Genomic DNA, 6,857 nt, shown 5'->3' with positions numbered 1-6,857 from the left:
GGATCTGGCTCTATTGCCATATTTTCCAGAAGTGGGGAGTTCTGGGTGTCAGACTGGGGCCCTACGATATGTGGTTTTCCTCAAGGTTTTGATTCAAGGTCTCCTGACTGACTCTGGGAGGTTGTACATTTCTGTCTGTGCTGATCTATCTGGATAACACCCTCTCTTCTCTAGAATTTTTGCAGAGAAATCTAGGGGCATTTCTGCTTGATGTCTATGGCCATAGCCTCCCAGGCCTGTCCTCCATAGTCAATCATTAGGTAGCCCACTAAAGATATTAGACAGTTCTCTGAAGAACTTAGGGCACTGTCTATCACTTCTGCTCAGAAGGGAGCTTCCCTCTGATGACCTGAGGCCTTTTAGCTCACATTAAGATTGCTACTTTCTGCAGAGCCCAGAGATCAAAGAAAACCTGAGGCACATCCAGTCCCTCCTGTGATCTGTGGGACGCCCCTCTCCTGGGCTTGTTGTTCTCTTTAGTAGGAATTCATGCATGGACTGTGCTCCACCTTCCACCAATCTGAAGCTTCCACGTACGCTAAGCCCTTCAGCTACCTGAGGTGCAGGAATGGATGTGAAGGTGTAACACGTCTGGCTCTCTCTGCCTGTGGTCTCCTAAGGCTGAGAGGAGGTGAGACTTTATGGAGGCCCGTGGTTTGATTAGCTGCTCTCCTAAGTCCTCCCTCATTAACCCAGCATCATCACATAGTCCATATCCAATCATATTAATGATCTCAACTCCCTGAGAGTTTTGCTGATCACATGGAAATTTTCCCTTCTATCCACACCACACCTGGCTATAGACTCCCAAGGCTGACAGTGGAGAAGGCGTTCTGTTTTGCCCTGTGTGCCTCCCGCTGTTCTCAGGGTTTCCTTCCTCACACGAGGCACCTACCGCAACCCTGCACCAGCTAATCTGAGACTGTCCACAATGACCGTGTTTCTCAGCTCCTTTAGATGTCTTTAGGAGAAGTGAATGAGCGTTATCATGTAACTATACCCAGCTCCTCCAGGTCTCATCCCAAGCACAAGGCGCTCCGTGGGTCACTGCTTCCTCGGAGAAGTCTCCCCATACACACTCCTCCTAAAGCCTCTCTTATCAGCAGCCAAATTTCCGTCCTGTGGCACTCTCTCTTTAAGCCTTATGCCCTTTGTTACTGAAACTGCCGCTGTGAGAACAAAGGGAGCACCTCAGCAGTGACAGCTCTAACTCTGCCTTTTCGGGATTGACAGTGGAGGCCGGATTTTTCGTGTTCCCTCTGTTCTGTGGTAAAGCCCTTGTCTCATTACTCATTCGTGCTTTGTTCTTTGGCACCTCTAATGGCCCAGGTCTCTTCTCTTTCTACTGAACTGGGTCTTCTATCATTTAAGCACAACTCTCCTGTCCTTAAGACCATGCAGCATAAAGCCATCACCAACTTGGGCCTCTTAGATTCAACCTGGAAGGACCTGGGCTCCCATCAGCTGCTGCTATCCCTACTTTGCAGTGAGAAGCCTCCATTGCTCTCTCAGTCTCTTCACCTTGACGTGCACCATCTCTGGGCCTCTGTTTGCGCTTTGCAAAAGTCAGGGCCCTGTGACACCTGTCCCCATACTCCCTGGACCTGAGTTGACAGCTAGACTGACCCACATCAGATCAAGACCGGCATGTATTGAAAGCCTGAGCAGGACACTCAAATCACACAGTTCTGGAACCCGAATCCCTCGGTGCACGCAGAACTTTGATCTCCACTCCTGGTGGGATCTGCCAGAGCTCGTTCTATTGATCTGAGTGCAGAAGTCTCAAACCAAAGCCCACATCTCCCTGAGTGAGTAGAGGAAAAGTCGGTGTGCTCCTCATCTGAGTACCTTATTTGGGCCTCCATTCCCTTGTGTGACACTCAGGACCCTGCTCTGTGTGGCCCCCTATTTTGAAAAAAATATATCAGCTCCTTGGCTCTTATTGCCTCACTTTTATTGTCGTAGGGCAAGACCTTTCCTTCTCTTACTGTGCCTCTTCCTCTGTCATTACCATAAGGCCACAGCGGACACTCTCCAGGTGCCTAGATCCAGAGGGCGGACGGGAGAGGTGCTCCTAACAGTGCAGCACTGGCGCAGGGGCACTTAGGTCTGATGCAGGGGCAGAACTGTGTGGAGCTGAATTCATAATGCGAAGGAGGGGGTTCCTCCCTTCTGTGCACATTTGGAAACCTTACCTTGAGTGCTGAAGAATCCTGAGAACTTACCCTCAGTGGAGCAGGCCCTGAACTTCTCACAGCCAGGTCCTAGGTTTTGTAGTACAAAGGAGAATGATCCACTTCAGAGCTACAAACCTCAGGATTCCAAAGGCTATTTTCAGGGCAAGTCCTTAAAGGGGCCGCACTCTCCTGAAGTCAGTGCTGCTTAAGTCTCTGCCTTTGTATTCAGCAGAGCCTGTGAGTCCTTCTTGTACTCTCTGAAGTCACTCAGCCGCCAAGCCAAGCCCACACCTAATTAAGTCACCAGGGAGGAAATCCATGCACACCCACAGGGCTCCACCCACCTGAGCAGTGCAAGACTCACAGCCGGGGCAGGAGTTTGTGAGCCTCCGTATTTGTGGACAGGTCCTTCCATCAGGGATTCCGTCATGGCCTTCATGCTAGTTTTACCCAAAGCGCAGCCTACAGAGCTTTGTCCTCATTTCCTAGCTCCTGGTACTTTGCTTTCTGACACCTTCCACGTGAAAATGAGCACCTCAGCTGTGTGGCTCTGTGGAATGCCTCACATAAACAAAGCATTCTCTGAACGCTGCTATTCTTCTTGGGGATGAACAGAGCCCAGCAGCCTCCAAACATTGCCGACCCCTTCCTCATCCCTAGAGTGGAAATGCAGACTTGCTGTGAAGAGGATGTCTTCCTGAGCTCTAAGGCCCCCCACAGTCCTCTCTGCACATTCAGGGGAAATGGAAGCATCCCCCTACAAAGCTCCTGTGTCAAATTAACAGAAGAGTATGACATCTAACAATTTACCATTTAATGCCTTTTATTTTCATGAGCCATCTAAGGAACACAATTTTTGAATTTAAAAGGAAGACTGGAGTGAATCATATTTTCCAACAATTTGTAACAGTTTAGTCGTTTCTTCTTTAATGATTATTTCCTTTTATGTTATAGTCCATGATTTCAGTTTATAATGTGTACATTCACTGTAGGAGTAGGTACATGAGTGTGGCACATCTTACTTCTTTCTCATCCCTCACACTTCTCTTTCCTCTTCCGTCCTCCTCCCTCTTGTCCTGCCATAACCTCCTTCCTTGCAGGCAGCTGGCACAGATACGTAACAGATCCCAGTTCTTCCTGTGTCTCTGCCACCTCCTTTCCTCTCCCAACGTCCATCTCTTGTTCCCTTCTCTTTTGCAAAATAGCCCTCTTCCGCCTTCCCCTTCTGTCTTTCATATTGCTCTATCCTCCTCTTAGAGGTTTCTCAGAGGGGAGAACCCGTACACTATTTAAAATTATGAGTCAGATTTTTTCACTTACTATGTTTTCAAGTTGCCTCATTTTCTACCTCAAACTTTTCCCTCTTTGTAGTCAAGTAGTATTTCAGTTTACAGAGGTCTCATTTTTCTTTATTCATTTGTATGTTGATGGACATATTGGCGGCTTCCAGTATTTAGCAATTGCAAATTGTGCTGCTATAAACATGGGTATAATTGCATGGCTGTAATAGGATTTCTTTAAGTCTTTTGGTAAGATACATTGACGTGGACTACCTGGTTCAAATACAATTTCTATTTTCTGTTATTCTTTTCTTCTATGTTTTGTTTAAAAGTTTTTAGTCATGTTCATTGTCATTTTCAAGAAAATTCTTATGCGTTTGACATTTGTTTGCAAGCAAACATAAAAACTGGGCATCTCCTGAGACTGGCTTTATAGGTGTCCCTTGGAGTAGATGCTTATATTAGTTCACTTTGCGGTGCTCACCTGGACATGTGACCAGTCCTGTAACTCTGCTTCTTCTTTACCTCACTCTGCTCCTCTGAAGTGGAGGTTCTTCTTCCTTGATAATTCCTTGTTGTTAGTGAGAGGCATCATGTATGACTACAGTCCCTTCAAAGCTTGCAAGAGTGTACAGCTATGGCAGTATACTGAAGAATTCCACAGGTCTGTCATGGTTTTTTATCATTTCCCAGTCCTGAGCCTCAGGTCCACATCTACCGGAATGACACCCTTTTCTCTATGGAACTGGAGTCACGCTCCATGTGGCTCTGGACGACTCTTTGATTTGGAAGTGGCTGTTTCCCAATCATTTCATCCTGCTGAATTCTGTCTCATCTTGAATTCTGTCATCATCTTGAATTGTGGTTAATGGCTTCTACCGCTTGCTTAAAGGCTTCTGGGCAAATCCCATATTTCTGAAAAAATTGACCAGTCTCTTGTCTGCAACCCCTGTGTAGAAGTAATCCATGTCACAGGAGTGCCTGAATCTACAACAGAAACCAGGAGGCCTAGTTGCCAATTGATAAAGCCGTTGTTTTGTTCCAAGTTTATTTCAATGACATGGAGTCTGTTCTTATAGTTTATAACAATGAATTAAGACCAAGAATATTTTTAGAAATAGAATAACAACAATTAATACTTTCAAAAAATCAATGGGCACAGTAATGCTTATGGGCTTTTTAGTTCTGTATGTGTGTAATGAAGTGCACCAGCGTGCTGGTTATCTTTGTTAGAGGTTTCCTGGAGACTGCATAGGGGGTGATTGGGGCTGGGAAGAATGCTTTCTTTTTTTAACTTTTTCAGGTGACTTCTTAATGTGCTTTTGTATGGAAATATAGGTATGCATAGTGGTGAAAATGGCCCTCTGAGACCTTTAATGAGCATGTTATGACTAAGAAGCAGTTTGTTTGGGTGCTAACCTCCAAAGGAGAAGATGATAAATGCAGTACATTCTTGGTCACAGTTGCCTGAGCTTTCTGGAGTCCCTGTGGCCCCCTCTTGGACCTGGCAGTGTTTCCAGGGGATGCAGATGACTCTTGATTCAGCAGTATGATGACTGTGGCCAAGACTGCAGGCCTGAGAGTGGATGATATGGGCACAGGGAGGAGAGAGAATGTGAAACATAAGCTCCTCCAGTGCAGAGATATCTCCCTGGAATTGTGAAGATTTTCTGAGTGTTTTCCTGTAAGCACTGATTTTGGAACCTCAGAGCTCCTATTCTTATCGGCCCTTCCCCTGAGAGTCCAGTGGAAATCATTAAAAGGAGCTTTAGTCTGGTGCTGGCCAGAACTTCCTTAGTTCACTAATGATAAGAATATAGATAGCAGTTCTAATTCTTGGGGATCCCCTTTTACCCTGTGATAGTGGATATTCTCAGGTAACAATCAGGACCATAAAATCAAATGTTGGCAGTGCCTGTGTTGCCTTATGTTTCTTAAATTGACATTTCCACCCGAAGTTCGCCCTTCCCTGGTATGCCTTTAGAGGAAGTGGAAAGGCACCTGAGTCTACCATCCTTGCAAGCAGTTCTCAGCTCCTTGTGACATAGGCATGTTGCAGTCCTCTGTCCTAATTCAGGGCTCTACCTGTGGTTCTGGATATGACCTGATATAACTGCTCATGCTTACTTGGTGCCTTTTGTCTCAGATAAGGGTCTACATTGAACTATTGGCATCAAAAGCCAAGGAATTCTTGTACACATGACTGTCATGCCTGGTCCCCTTAAGGTTTCAACTGTTGGAAGTCACTATTTTATCTCCCCTTTTTGAAAAGGAGTGATTTTGCCAGTCCTCAGTTAGCATCTGAGGGCTCGTGTCTCCTCCTTCTGCAAGTTTGAGGCAGGCAATGAGTCAGTCAACCTGTGACTCTCCACGTAAAAAGGGACAACATCGACTGACAGCTTTTCTGGTGATTCCCAGGGATGAGAAAAGGGATACTATATATGGGATTTCCTATTTGGAGTTCACATGTGGGCTTACTCCTCACTTCAGCCTCCAAATTTATTCCTGGCACAGCTTGGGATACCTCTTGACCTCAGAACAAGTCCCCATATAGAGAATGCTGGGTCCCACATATATGAATATACTTGCCTAGAGTCTCACAGAAAGGAATGTAGGAACTTTGCTTTCCATTGTCACCTCCTTTGGGAAATGATCTTCTCATTAACACCCAGGGACTTTAATTTGACTCCAGTTAGGACCCAGCTTTCCTCTAACTTGCTGAATCTAAGACTACTTTAGCCAAAGTCCTCTATTCCCTGAGACTGTCCAGGAAATACTCAGCTTGATAGTTTTAACAGGATGTCCCAGTGTCACCCTAAGGTTTAATGAGAGGAGAATAATACTCTAACTACAAATTTGGGGACCTAAAATTAAGGCTAATCCTGGGATTTCATCCTCTGCCAACAGGACCGCATGCCTCTCTTACCCAGAACCTCACCTTTCTTACAGAAAAGAGAGAAGTGACCATGTTTGACCAACTACTACACAAGTTTCCTTGGGTTTCAGGACCAGGTCGCTCTGAGGCCACCCTGTTTTCCGGTCAGTGCTCCTTTTGCCCTCACCATTATATCTACCAAAAGCAAAGATTCCTCCCTGTACTGACCAGAGCCACACAACTACTAAAACAAACCCATACCCAACCAGGTACTTCCTTGCGAAGGAAATTTGGGCAAGACCCACTGGCGCCCATTGCTTGAGAGTCCCAGGATGACAGCCGGGGCTGCGCTCTATGAACATCCCTATTTTGGGACACATCCTCCCATTAGCTCCAGGATACTCCCCAGAACTCTGGTTTTGCTCAAGATCCCTCCTTCCATGACATGAATCTGTCCATGTTCAGCCCCTTTTCTTTCTAAGATTTCCCTAGTGGAAGATCACAGTGTGAGTAACACTAAGCTGC

The 6,857-nt window shown here is 46.0% G+C and overlaps 1 protein-coding gene across 2 annotated transcripts in view; it reads right to left on the bottom strand.

Moving 5' to 3' along the window:
• LOC102018971 (melanoma-associated antigen B1-like) overlaps nt 1-2,372 on the bottom strand; it is a 4,506-nt gene extending 2,134 nt beyond the window's left edge. Inside the window, exon 1 of one of the 2 annotated variants that reach the window (XM_005410134.2) lies at nt 2,226-2,372. The gene's annotated coding sequence lies outside the window, so the exon portion shown is untranslated. Of the gene's footprint in view, nt 1-2,195 lie in introns of both variants that reach the window. The other variant, XM_005410135.2, reaches the window with a different exon arrangement.
• Between the last annotated feature and the right edge of the window lie 4,485 nt (nt 2,373-6,857).

Source organism: Chinchilla lanigera, unplaced genomic scaffold (assembly GCF_000276665.1).
Source record: "Chinchilla lanigera isolate Chin_1 unplaced genomic scaffold, ChiLan1.0 scaffold00130, whole genome shotgun sequence".
In the NCBI taxonomy this organism is placed as follows: domain Eukaryota; kingdom Metazoa; phylum Chordata; class Mammalia; order Rodentia; family Chinchillidae; genus Chinchilla; species Chinchilla lanigera.
The sequence above is the reverse complement of the archived record's forward strand: the minus strand, read 5'-3'. Positions and strand labels throughout refer to the sequence as shown.